General features: G+C 36.3%; 1 pseudogene; it reads left to right on the top strand.

Annotated features, from left to right (window-relative positions):
• LOC115431161 (alpha-actinin-4-like) overlaps positions 1–14,993 on the top strand; it is a 122,304-nt pseudogene that overhangs the window by 105,112 nt on the left and 2,199 nt on the right.

Genomic DNA, 14,993 nt, shown 5'->3' with positions numbered 1-14,993 from the left:
CCTTACCTTTACCCTTACTTTACCTTACCTTACCTTTCCCTTTGCCTTACCTTAAATTACCTTAGCTTCCCTTTCCCTTCACCTTACCTTTACCTTTCCTTACCTTAACTTAACTTCCCTTTCCATTCACCTTATCTTTACCCTTAATTACCTTTCCCTTCACCTTCCCTTTACTCTTACCTTACCTTACCGTCGCCTCAGTATCGACAACCATGTTAAGTCTGTTCAGATCTTTTCTTCTATGAACTATGAGCAGACTTGAAATATTAGCACAGATTATTTTTCTGTTTTTTAAAGTTTCGTAGACTGTTCTTTAATGTCCGTGTCCATCTACAATGTTAAGTGTAGCTGCAGGTGCTTTATGTTCCAGTTGTGGTTGTTGTTGTTAAGGCCTTTGTTTGTTTGCAGGCGATGCAACTGGTGCCTCTCCGTGACCAGGCCCTGCAGGAGGAGCTGACCAAGCAGCAGTCCAACGACACCCTGAGAAGCAAGTTCGCCAACCAGGCCAACATCGTCGGCCCCTGGATACAGAACAAGATGGAGGTAATGGATTAGGCCACGCTTTTAGTCCCGGTGCTTCCCTTTGTGTTAATGTGGTTGGTCTTTGCTCAGCTGTTTGTACTTTGTCACAGTCTTAAAGCCAACATTGTGCAACAGTGAGCTCATAGAAGTTACAGTTGGAGGATTTAGGAGCCATGGTAATGGTACTGTTTGTTATCACGCCTACGGTTTTGAACTGTACATCTGTTCTGTAGGTAGGTGAGCTCATTTATGGACAGACATGTTTCCACCAGTCAGATTTAGAGCAGCACGGAATATACATTCAGTGATTTCCATTAGTAAAGTTGAAATAAACATGCAGCTTCTTCAACTGAAAGACTGAATTTGCATCATGAGAAAGTTAAGACCAACTGACAAACTACTGGCCGTTGACTGTTTATTTATTTTTATTTTATTGGTTTATTTAATTGGGACCATGCATATTTATGAACAGAATTAGTAAAAATAACTACTTTTCATCTGCAGTTCCTAGACAGGTGACAGAAACAAGACATAAAACCGCCAACATTAATACATCACTCATTTGCTATCAATTAAAAATTTAAAAATGCACATAATGATGACATAGACATCATCAAAATAAGCAAATAAACAAATAGACATAGGATGATCACGGGGGCATTAGCCTATACATTCACCTCTATACTTACATACAACTAAACAGAGACAGTGTATGGGTGATGAAATGTACGTCAATTCAAAGTGACTTGTTTTCTAGGAGCTGCTGTTTTAAGTGAGTTTTAAAAGTGTTGCATGTTGGACACTCTCTTATTGGGAGGGGCAGGATATTCCAAAATTTACCTCCTACTGTTGACAGCACATTTTGGCCAAAAGGGGTGCATCTGAATGGTATCACCCAATTCCCATTTATTGGATGATAGTCCATAAGTGTGATGGCGATGAACATTGTCAGGTTCAGGTATGAGCTTTAGCAGCGTCAGTAGCAGAAACATTAGTCAACGACAAATGGAACATTAGCTGGACTGAAACATGGTTCAGACTGGTTAACACAATAACTGTGAGGCCTGTTGGACTGATATTTATGTGAACGGAAGAACTGAAATATGACCAAAGAAGAATCGGAATACTTTAGTAACCCTAGGGGAAAATGTTTGTGTTACAGTTGCTCCATTTAAGTATAATAAAGTAGCAGGAAAGAAATTATCAATACAACAAAAAGACAAAGAATATAAATATATAAAACACAAATAGAAGAGTAGTTTGTATAATATGTACTAAACAATGTTATCAATATGATAATTAAAGAAATATACAAAGAACTGTGCGAAAAATTAAATAATGTGGTTATAATGATGAAAAAGTCATAAATTGAGCTTCATCAAACCTGCAGATACCCTGATTGTGTATTTAGCTTTTTTTGTGTGTGTATTTAGCATATTTTAGTGTATGGTTTCATATTGGTTTACATTTGTAATTATGATAAATGTAAACTCAGTATTTATGCATTTGTGGTGTTGGCTGAAGTTATAAGAACTGACAAAACCAGAGGCTATTTGTTGTGTTAAATTGGACAAAACAAGACAAAAATGTTGTATAATATGCAAAAAGACATCACAAGGTATAAGACAGAAATGTTGTAAGATATGAGATGTAGATTAGAGAAAGACTAATTGTCTTATCTTGTCAAAGATGTAAGAGGAAAACATGAAATCATATTAAGAAGTGCAAGATAAATCACTGTTTTTAGTCTCAGTCGTCATGATTCACTGCTTATTTCATCCATTGTTTAGTAAAATGAGTGCAATCTGAGTCCAGCAGGAAACAGCTGATGAATGATTTAGCTCAAGATATGAATAAAATTAACCCTAAGGACAAAAGAAGTGGTTTGTGTGTAATATTAATGATGGTTTCATTGCACAGCTCTATGTGTGCTTTGAACTGATAAAGGTTTGCATCATGATAAAAGTCACAGTTAGTGTTTTAGTTTTCATTTTAATCCAGACCAGCTGCAGTGAGCGCTCTAACATTTCAGTCGATAAAGGTGCAAAAACGGATTTAAAGACTTCAGATGGGACGCCATCTGGATCTGAAGGCTTCCAGGTTTTTAAAGAACTAACACTTCTTTAAACTTATTTGGATGGAACTTTACCAGCAAACACGTTCCTCACAGAAATCAACCTGAATATTCATGTAATTTTCTGTTCCTGTCTTTTATTTCCATCATCATATCTCTTCTGTTTCTGTACTAATAGTGAGTCATTTGGACAATTGGACGTGTAGACGTGGACATTGTCTCTGTTCTGATTCAGCTTCAGGCAGATTAAGTACAGTAACAGGTCATTTTATGAAAAGGAGTTAAAGACCAAATGTGACTCAGTGGTAGAGACAGATGTTAACAAACCCCGCTATCGAAAGAATAAAATAAATACTTACATAAAAAAAAACAAAAGTTTGAAAAGATATGGAAACCTTTCATTGATTATGTCCAAAACTTAATCATAATGACGAAGATGAAGGATGTTTATGGACCATATAGTTACCATGACTGTGAATATTTTTATTTTTTTTAATTTCATTTTTATTTATTTGTTAATGCATTCATTTATTTATTTTTACTTTATTATTTTTTAGTTTTATGTAAAACAAAGATATTTATTTTTATGCTTTTTATTCACTTATTTATTTATTTTTACTTTATTCTTTATTTTCATTTACTTTTTAAAAATGTATTTATTTATTCCTTTCCAATCCATTTTTTCAATAGAATTCCTTAATTTAAAACTTGATATTTTGTCATTATACACACTGTACAGTTGTAGTATATTACCTACTGTTTTATATAATGTAAGAGAGAAGCTATGCCGTTGATATTATTTTGTATCTTATCTGTAAAACTTACATAATTTTTTTTTTTAATGTTTTTTTGCGTTGTCAGGAAATTGGCAGGATATCTATCGAGATGAACGGCACTCTGGAGGATCAGCTGACCAACCTGAAAGACTACGAGCAGAGCATCATCGACTACAAACCCAACATCGACGATCTGGAGTCGAACCACACGCTCATCCAGGAGGCCCTCATCTTCGACAACAAGTACACCGACTACACGATGGAGGTAACGCACGTCCACCCACATACACACTGCAGGGATGATAAAACCTGTAGTTCCTCAAACGGACACTAGAGGGCAGTGCAACCCACCTGATGACATTACAGGGGTTGGACAAAATAATGGAAACACCTTAAAAAATCAACAAAATATAATTTAATATGGTGTAGGTCCGCCTTTTGCGGCAATTGCAGCCTCAATTCTCCGAGGTATTGATTCATACAACTTGTGAATTGTTTCCAAAGGAATTTTAAGCCATTCTTCAGTTAGAATACCCTCCAACTCTTTTAGAGACGATGGCGGTGGAAATCGACGTCTTACTTGAATCTCTAAAACTGACCATAAATGCTCAATAATGTTGAGGTCTGGGACTGTGCCGGCCATACGAGATGCTCAACTTCATTAGAATGTTCCTCATGCCATTCTTTAACAATTCTAGCTGTATGGATTGGGGCATTATCATCTTGAGGTGAAGGTGTTTCCATTTTGTCCAACCACTGTATATTAAGGCTGCAGGTTCAGCTTTAATACACAGGTGTTTGGTTTGTCAGGTTTACGGAGGTTGTGTTTATTTTACCAGAGAAAATTCACTCAGGATTTTATTTATTAAAGTGAAAGCGAAAGGTCCAGAGACTGTTCATTTAAAAATGTGAAGAAACAAATAGCTTAAATGGAGAGTTTTAGGACACCCTCAACTGTGACCCAAGCTTTTTGTGACACTGGATGGTGACATTACTCATGTAGGAAGTAAAATAGAAGTGAATTAGATGTGTTTTGTCTGAGATTAGGTCAAATTGTAGTTATTGTCTGTTGTGGTTTGGAAAAAACTAAAATCCTGAAACCAAATCTAACAAATCACAAGATAATTGAGTTTTGAGAGTGTCTTTTTCTATTTCTGCAGTTTCACATCACCCTAAATATGTACTTTTTTGCAATTATAGAGTAACTCCTTCCTTATTAATGACAGAAAAACCCTTTGTATGTAGGAAAAGGCTAAGTTAAATCTTGTTGCTGCAGATCTGTCCATATTGCTAAGAGAAGTCTATGAATCCAGTGATGCTGATAAAAAAACTGTAACTAACCCCGTGCTGACCCCTGACCCCTGCAGCACCTCCGTGTGGGCTGGGAGCAGCTGCTGACCACCATCGCCAGGACCATCAACGAGATCGAGAACCAGATCCTGACGCGTGACGCCAAGGGCATCAGCCAGGAGCAGCTCCACGAGTACCGCGCCTCCTTCAACCACTTCGACAAGGTCAGGGGTCATGGCTCATCCGCTGCTTTTGTGTCTGTGTTTTCAGATGTGAACTGGCCTCTGAAGTCTGTGCAGATGTTAGACCTCAAGATGTTCTTTCAGATCTTCACAGTGTCCACATTAGCCCCTTTCGCACCGCAGGAGCTTTTACCATCTCCACCAAAAATACCCAGTTAAAAAACATTCCCTCGACATCAGACTTTACCTGAAAAAAGTTCCTGGACCAGGGGCGGGCCTTTTCAGATTCTGAGTGTTGAAGAACAGTGATTGGTGGAACACACTTGCAGCGTTCCCCACTTCTGTTCACCTCCATAGATGCATAGTCTGCAGCTGAACACCTGTTTGTTTTGTTTCTACAATATTTCACGGAGTTTTAGTTTTGATAATTTGGAAAACAGCAAAAGAAGATACGAGAAGTGGACGATGATTACGTCCATTTGGTGAATACACACTTGACTGTATTTGTCTCACTCTTACCTGTACATTGCAATCATCTGAATATTAGATTAGATTAAATTAGATTAGATTAGACAGAACATTGATCCCCTGGGCAGAACCCTCAGGAAATAGAGTTTCCAGTAGCAGCACAACAAACGTACACATATAATAAATATTACAAGAAAATAATACAGTAACTATAAAAACAGTAGTGAAAACACAGGCCATTTCACATAAAGTACTAGTAGAAACAGCAAATAATAAAGGAATAATAATAAATTATTACGTTAATATGCACTATAACACACACATATATATAAATAGTTTAATAATCACAGAATAAAAGTTACAATAGTGATTACAGTAATAGTAGGCATTACAATGATATATAAGTAATATAAGTATGTAACTAATAGTAGTAATTATAATAATAGTAGTAATAATAAGAAACAAGAAAAATAAATTGACAACAACAATAAATAACATTGCATATCTTAAACTGCCCAGCCCACTGGTGGAACATTAGAAATTTGCTTTATCTCAGCCTCATCTCCTCCTCATCTTCATCTCCTCCTCCTCCTCCTCCTCCTCCATGACCTTATGGTCCTTGTCAAACATATTTACGAAAAACTCTCAAAAGAAATTCACCTGGATGTCGACTTGGCAACAGGAAACGACCGAGCCTCATTTGAGTAAATTTTCAGGAACTTTGAGGTGGAAACATAAACCACACAGATTACCAGGAATTATCTTACCAGGTAAATAAGTTCCTGATAATAAAAGTTCCCGAGAATCTGGTGGAAAGGGGCTTTCACCGTAAACCGATGATGCGCTAATGAATGAGTAAAGTATCCGATGTTAAGTCTGAAAAGCATCGACACTGTGAATATTTGAGTAAAGTCGTCTTCAGATCTTCATCCCATGGTTTCATGGGTTCAACCTGCTGTGACGTGTGATGTGAGTCTGGAACCGTTTCCGTGTTAATGTGTAACGTGACTGAATGGATGTTTAGACCTTAGGATTGGCTGAGAGGAGAGCCAAGCGTGTGAGTATTTCATCCTGGTTACATCTACACAAACGTGCACATGTGGAGGTGATCACGGCGGCGGCAGAGTTAACAGTTCACTGGGATTTTAGAGGAAACAGGGTTTAACCACAGTTTACACGGAAAAAATATTAGACCACTCTTGATTTCTTCCATTTCTTGTTCATTTTAATGCCTGGTACAACTAAAGGTGGACTTGTTTGGACAAATATAATGAACAACAAAAATAGCTCATAGTAGTTTAATTTCAGAGCTGATATCTATCCATTTTCCATTTTCTTGATAATAACCAAAATCCCTTCAGTTCTTACATCAATATCTATGGCATTGTACTGACAAAAACAGTGCTTTTAGGCATTCCATGTTTTCTTTTCTGTCTGTTTTAGTCACATGATACACACAGGAGTTAGTATTGGATTGCAAACCGTTGTTTTTGATGACTTTTGAAGGTCTAATAATTTTTCCGTGACTCTATAAAACCACCCTTATAAAGGAGAAGATTGGATTATTAATTATATCAGATGCACTTTCTCCATCATTTTAAGCTGAAATTAAGATGCAGGTTTTATCTTTTTTCTGGTAAATCTCACATGTTGCTGGTTACATTATTTTGTCTTCATCAGCTGTTTTAACATCTATTAATGAGTTACAGGGTTAGGATGGTCAACAGTGCAGGTGGTTTACGATACTCCATCAATCTTCTTCACGACACCAGATAATCAGTAAACATCATCACCTCCTACTGTCGGAAATTAACCACTGAGTAAAGAATCAATCAGTACATTCATCTGAATCACAGAGCATCAAACTAAAAGTAATTACACAGCATTAAGGGAAAAAATTAGGTGAGTTTTATATATTCTTATTTTGTTTTTGCTGAACAAGTCACTTTTTCCTCTGTTTTCTCCATTTTGATATAATAACCTTTGAATTTACTCAGAGATTTTATGAACATCCACATGATCATTAAATTAAATATTGGAAAATACATGATTTACACTGAAAATGTAAAATGCAGAAGATTTTCTTGAATAAATGGTGATGGATTAGGTTAAAGATAGTTATAGGTCTTTAAGCCTTAATACGTTGCATATTTCCTTTATATTTTTGTCAGAAAAAAGAAAAATAAATACTGAAAAAGCCCATGTGGTTTGATGAATGACAGCGGATGGAGACACCTGTTTTTATGTTCAGTTAATGATATATTTTGCTGGAAAAATCACCTTTTCTTTAGTTTTCTCCGGTTTTATATAATAACCTTTGACTACATAATGAATATCTATATGTTCAGTAAATTAAATAAAGGAAAACCCATGATTTTCACTGAAAAATGTAAAATACAGAAGATTTCTTTAGAATAAATGGTGAAATCAGGTTAAATATAGAGGAAAAACTCCCCAAAAATAGTTATAGGTCTTTAAGTCTTAATACTTTGTACATATTTCTTTTATATTTTTGTTAGATGTTAAATAGAAAAAATAGAAATATGAAAAAGTCCATGTAGTTTAATAAATGACAGCGGATGGAGACAGTTGTTTATATGTTCAGTTAATGATGTTTTGCTGAAAAAAATCACCTTTTCTTCAGTTTTCTCTGTTTTTATATAACCTTTGAATTTACATAATGAATATCTATATGATCAGTAAATTAGATATCATAAAATATATGATTTTCTCTGTAAAATGCAAAATACAGAGGATAATATTATAATAAATGATGATAAATCACTTATAAAAGGTTAAATGTTGATAATAAATGCCACAAAAACAGTTACAGGTGTTAAATTCCAGGTGTAAACGCTGCTGATGGAGACAAAGAAGTAACTCAGTAACTAAACAAATCATCTTATTAAAAGTTTTACTACATAATTAATAACCTCATTCTATCAGAGCAGCACTGGGTTATTATCTCACTTTTATATTAAAGTCATTTTATTGTATTACAGTTTCTTCTTTAGTTTAATGATCGTCTTCTTGCTGAATTTCTTAGTTTTTTTGGGGTTTACGTCACATGTCACCGGTTATTTCTGTTGTTTGGTCTAAATCTGAGCAGCGCCGTCGTCCCATGATGCACTGCTGCGTCACACTGTCACTGCCTGGTGTTAATGTCTGACATGACCGTGCTTTAAACACTCAGAAGGCCGGTCATGTGGTCTCTCATGTATCCCATCATGCATCATTCTGTGTGAGAAACGTCTTTTTCGTCACATCTGTGTGTCGACGGCACGACACGATCCACAGCGTTCAGGAACATATTGAAACGTACATTTTCTGTGATAATCGACTGTTGTATTTGTCACTCATACTTGTCTTTTACATGTTCTGAGACAGTTGAAACTCCTGGGATTTATTTTAGAAAATCAGTGTTTTAATGATCAAACCTTTGGGTCCAAGCACCAGCTGCTGTTTTTACCCAGATTTTTATTGACTGATTGACTGATTAATGTATTTATTCGAATATGAATGTCAAAACAGAAAAATAAATAAACAAAACACTTAAACATAAGACATGTAATACATATTTGAGAAGGAGTGAGAAGAAGCATAACTTATAAACTCCCACCCCTTCTCCTTAAAAATTAATGACAGTAATAATCTTCCTAGTCTAAGCATATCTATACTATATACTATTATATGCCTGATACTTATTATTAAATAATTTGGTTTCTGGCTTTATATTATTCTGAACAAATATGATATGATTTATGTAAACACATTATACAGTAACACATATATGTAAATGCATATATACATAGATTTATTATTTTTAAGTAAATCCAGAAACTTAATTGGAGGTAGAGAGGTTAAACTTTAATCAGCGATAAAACACCATGAAATGCTTTAGTTAAAAAAACTGCAATATATTGGCCACAAGGGGGCGCTAGCACAAACATTCTCGAATATTTTATATCTACATTTTTCCTTGATGAATCTGATTCCACTGGTCTACAAGTGAAAAACCTCCTGAATAAAAGTGATGAAAATTTACCAAGTTTCAGTCGTTATTTAAAAAAAAAAAAAAAACTAGAAGCACTCGGAGAGCGCAGACCTCCGCCAAGGCTGATCAGTGGGCCCCCCCCACCCCCGATCACCCCCAAAAGTTAATCATTTCTTCCTTATCCCATTTCCAACAAACCCTGAAAATTTCAAAATCTTTCCATAACTTTTTGAGTTATGTTGCACACTAACGGACAGACAAACAAACAAACCCTGGCAAAAACCTAACCTCCTTGGCGGAGGTAATAATAACCTTAAGTCCAAATGCTGGTTTATAGACTTTTCATTGGTAAATGAATCACAAAAACAAAAGGAAATGAGCAAAAAGTAACAAACTCTTTAACTAAGTAAAGAGAATAATCAAGAAAATTAATAGAATATTAAATAAAGGGGGAAAATAATCATTAAAATGAGCAAAAATGAAGAAACTAAACAAGGAAGTAAACAAAAATGAATTCAATTATGATCAAAATTAAGAGATTATCAAGGAAATCAATGAAATAATAAAAATGGGGGAAATCGTCAACAAAACTGTATTTATGTATGATATAATTTTATCATATACATTGAAAACATCATATGACCAACACTTTGGTCATTTGTTTCCAGTTTATCTTATTAAAGTATGTAAGATTTAGCATTTAATTTCTGAGGTGGATAATTTATAAAATATTGTTGACCAGTGTTATTTAGGTCTCAAACATCGGACAGTAACGACACAAAAAAGCGAGAAACATTGAGATTTGTAATCAAGTTTAACAATTTAATACTTTAAATGCACTTGGTTGAAGGGTTTGTTGTGGATAATTTTGTGAGTCTAATCCACTCTGGATCTGTTGTCTGGTGCTGGACCCGGGTATAGCCGCTTGCAGGTGTAGATCCATCCAGTTTGTTGTATTCTTATCTGTGGATTTTTGCTGCCGAAGACACTCATGTGCTGTGAAAGCGGTGACGTTTCTTCACGTCTCAGTCACGTCCTGTTGTCTAACCATCCATGAATGTGTGTGTGTCCGTCCTCGTCCTCATGTCCTGGTCCTTGCATGCCGTGGACCCTCCATCCCGTCCATCCTCCACCTCCACCCCGTCCATCCGTGTGTCGCGGTCGCGGCGTCCTCTCCACGTGGCGCTCTGTGATTGGGTGTTTGGCCGATCTCAGGACCACAGGGGCCCTGATGGCCGAGGAGTTCAAGGCCTGTTTGATCAGTCTGGGCTACGATGTGGAGAACGACAAGCAGGTAGGAGCCTCGGGACCCGGCGGAGGAGGGACCGGGGGTTTGTCGGACCCCTGAGCAGGAGACCACACCACCGACACCTTAAATCAAACCAAAGTCAGTGCTATCAATACATGAATCCAAACAAAAACAGAGTCTAAACTACAGCTGTGTAAGAACATGGATGTAAAACGATGGTACAGACCAAGAAATAATGTGTTTATTCACCCTTTAAGAGCAATAGTTGCAATATTGTAAGTAATATAGTAACATAACTGAACAAAACAGACCATAATAACTCCAGATAGTTTCCAAATCTTGTTACCACCTCCCACCATTAGAGGACGGACATGTGCCCCTTCAATCCTAACACCATTTCAGGACATGTTTCTATTCAAAGTGAAAAAGAAAATCCAGATTAAAGGCCCGAGCTGATTTAGTAAGTAAAGTTCATTTATGTTTAGTTTGGATAGATGAGGACAGATTTGTCTACTCTGTTGCTTGGATTTGAAAATAAATAAATAATAACTTACTGCATTTTTTTCTACTAATATTTAAAGTTCATTTATTTTAAGGATAAAATGACAAAAAACAAAAGCACAAACAAAACTTCCATGTAAATATGTTCAAAGTTCTACAATCCAATATGGCCACCGCCCAGTGATGTCACAATATGCAAATTAGATGAGTAAATTTACTCCCATCATAAATTTTGGGTCATACCCATTATTTTTCTCATTTACAGTATGACTTTATCTCTAAACACTTCCAAGATGCAACGTTTTGAAATCTAGATATCAAAATTGAATTGTTTTTTGGGGGAAAAAAAGTTATTCAGTCATTAATTAAAGATACATTATTTAGAGCTGCAGCTATCAATTATTTTTTTCAATTCAATTAAACAATTTGAGTAGGTGAAAAAATAGTAAAAATGTGAAACACACATGTATGAAAATGACAAACAGCTTGTCCTTTATTCCAGAACCAGATGAAGCAACAACCATAAAAGTATAAAAGTAAAAGGATATAAAAATATTTATATAGAAATTACAGTAACAACAACAGTATAACTACGTATAAACAAATTATCCATAAACAACAACAGAGTCAAATGACAAATAATACGTGCACTGCAGTCTTCAACATATTTGGTTCCAACTACCAACAACTTCAGGTGGAACTAACATCCAACTGAAATAATGTGTGTAACGTGTCCAGACTGACTCTGGAGCTGATAATAAAATGGAAACCATCCAAACCCCAAACTCCAAACTGCAGAAGTCGACTGGACACTCAGCCTTTAGATCTGGTCTTTTAGTTCTGATTGGGTTTGGATGTTGGTTGAAAAGCCTGGATTCTGAATCTCCTTAAACCGGTCCATGTGGTCCTGCTCGGGGGTCTGGTCTGGTTCAGTCTGGTCCGGTCCGGTCCATCGTCAGCATGGAGTTCAGTTCCCTGTTTGTCCACCGGGGGTCTCTGTCGCTTTGTGCTGCTTCAGCGTGGCCTCCCTCAGGCCCCGCCCCCTCAGGCCCCGCCCCCTGTCCGTCTGTCCATCTGTCTGCTGGTTTTACTTTGCTCTGACTCTGTTTAACTGTTTGTGCTTTTATCTTTTTGTTTCTTCCTCCTCCCGACCTTTACTCACCTCCTCCATCGTATTTCTGTGCATCTGCCCTCCTCCTCTTCCTCCTCATCCTCCTCCCTTCCTCATCCTCCTCCCCTTCCTCCTCTGTCTTCACCCTCCCCTTCCTTCTCTTTCCTCCCCTTCCTCCTCTATCTTCATCCTCCTCTTCCTCCTCTTTCCTCCCCTTCCTCCTCTGTCTTCATCCTCCTCTGTCCTCCTCCTCTGTCCTCCTCTTCCTCCTCTGCTGTGGCGGTCCACAGAAGCGTTCAGGACAGATGGTGTCAGATGATTTCCGGGCTCTGCTCATTTCGACAGGAAACAGCCTGGTACTGCTGCTGTGTGATGCTGAGGGAGGAGGAGGCGTCTGCAGCTCCAATAACGTCACCTCCACTCATTATTAAAACTACAGGACTTTAAGAATATTTATCCTCTTTGCAGTTGATCTGTTTTTACAGTGACTGAAATGGATAAAGTTAAAATTTGACGTAAATCCCTGCTAATCTTAAATAAAATAAAGATAAATGTTTTTAAAAAACACAACAATCAAAACATTTTGGTTTGCAAACTAAGAAAAAGTCCTAAAATACCCTAAATATAATATCTAGAACATTATTGAACCCTTACAATGAACTTAAAGGGTTTAAAAAGCTCAAAGTTACCACCTGTACTTGTAACAGCGCCACCTGCTGTTGTGGAGGTGAAATAATCAACACAAACCCAGTAGAAAGACTGTAACATGATGCATATTTTTAGTACTTTTAAGACATTTTAGTTGTTTCTTTGGCATCATGTATGTGTTTATTTTATCTGTGCTCAAAACACTGTACTTTATCCATCATATTTTTAATTTGCAAATCACTTTGTATTTGTTAGTGAATTGCAATTTATTGATTAGGTTTTTGCAGAAATTGTCTCAATCCATTTGGTGATTTTAAAGTATTCTGTTCACATTCCTGTTTGGGCTTAAATCAGCGTTTTTATTCAGAAACGTTAATTCTTCTGTTGGACGTAGAACCTGCAGACCTCATTCTCTGCCTGTGTCTTTGCTTCTTGTCTTATTTTGTCAGATTTCTGTTTTTCTCTGTTTGTTTTGAGTCTAATGTGTTCATAGACTGAGTCACGTGTCCTCAGTGTTTTCTGTTACTAACAGCAGCGTTGGGAAACGTCCAAACTTAGCAATGAAACAAAAATGATGACTATACGCATCTGAAATTAAATTAAATACAACACAATTAAGTCAATGGTTGAAAACTAGCATTTTATTATACAGGCCATATTAAACTGCTTGAAATTTAGCTCAAGTTTAGCTTTCATAACTTTTTGGGTCTGTTTTGTTATTCCATGGAAACTGTCTTCAACTTAAACCTTTTTAGACTAAAAACCTCTTTAACACAGGTCTAAAAAAAGTCACTAACTGACAACAATGCTGAACTTTAATAAACATTTTCACATTTTATCTAAACCTTGCAAAATTAACAGTAAAGACAGTGTTAATACCTGGAGCTGAAGATGTATTTTGTGATGTTTGCGTTACAGTTTTGTGTTTAGTTTGTGTAGCTCAGAGTATGTCCTCAAAGTGTTACTACTGGAGTTCCACAGGGTCATGTCCTGGTACCCATGGCAATACTGGAACGTAATAAAGTGGATAAAACTGTTGAAGAGCTAAACAATTAATGACATTTTTAACTCTAAATTCAGTTTGAGTTGAGACTAATTTCATTTTCTGTTTTTTTTTTAAATCTTTAATAAAATAAAGATACTCAGTGTAATAGAGATTAATGAGCAGTGTGTATGATTAAATATAGTAACATTTCTAGACGTTTGAAACTTGACTTGTTTTATGTTGAGTCAATATATTTTGCAGAAAAAGTCCATTTTTCTTCAGTTTTTCAGATGATAACCTCAGAATTTCCTCTGAGATTTTATGAGCATCTACCTGATCAGTAAATGAAACACAGGAAACATAGGAAAATATATGATTTTCACTGAGAAATGCAAGATAGAAAGCATAATATAATAAATGGTGTTAAATCAAGTTAAATGTAGAGGGAAAAACTCACAGAAATAGTTCTAGGTGTTTAAGTCTTAATACAGCTCACATATGAATTTGTTAGATGTTAAATAGAAAAAAATATTCATAGACGCCTGAAAAATCTACAAATCTAAAGGAGGCCCAGTAACACAGGGAAGTTTTGGGAATATTCAGGAATCCTTAGATCAGGAGAACAAAAATAAACACAAACCTCTACATGAAGTAAATTAAATACAGGAAAATATGATTCATACTGAAAAATCAGAAACACAGAAGATAACATTATAATAAATGGTGACAAATCATTCAAGAAATGAGAACAAAATTATTTTAAAGTTGCCACAAAAACAGTTCTACGTCTTTAAGGGTTAAATTGATAATTAATATTAACAATAAAGAAATATTTGTAGCTTTTTAAAAAAATTTAAATCAAAAACGACAAAAACCACCTCTTCTTAGTGCGGTAGTTAAAGTCAGCTGTGATTGGCTGCAGGTCACTCCTCCCCAACACTGTTAACCCTTCATGTCTGTGTTTGCATGAGTGGGACTGGTCTAAACACTGGGGCCGCCGCTGTGTCGGTGACCAACGGGCTAAGTCTATTTCCTGGCAGTCCCGGTGTTTTCCACGTTTCCCGTCTCGTCTTCCTGCGTCTGTCTGTATGTAAGCGTCGCCTCCCCCGGTTCACCTGTTGTTCTTGCTGTTGCCAGGGCGACGCTGAGTTTGCACGTATCATGAGCATCGTGGACCCCAACAACAGCGGCGC

This window comes from Sphaeramia orbicularis, chromosome 13 (assembly GCF_902148855.1).
Source record: "Sphaeramia orbicularis chromosome 13, fSphaOr1.1, whole genome shotgun sequence".
Taxonomy (NCBI): domain Eukaryota; kingdom Metazoa; phylum Chordata; class Actinopteri; order Kurtiformes; family Apogonidae; genus Sphaeramia; species Sphaeramia orbicularis.
Note: the sequence above shows the minus strand (reverse complement) of the source record. Positions and strands in the feature narration are given on the sequence as shown.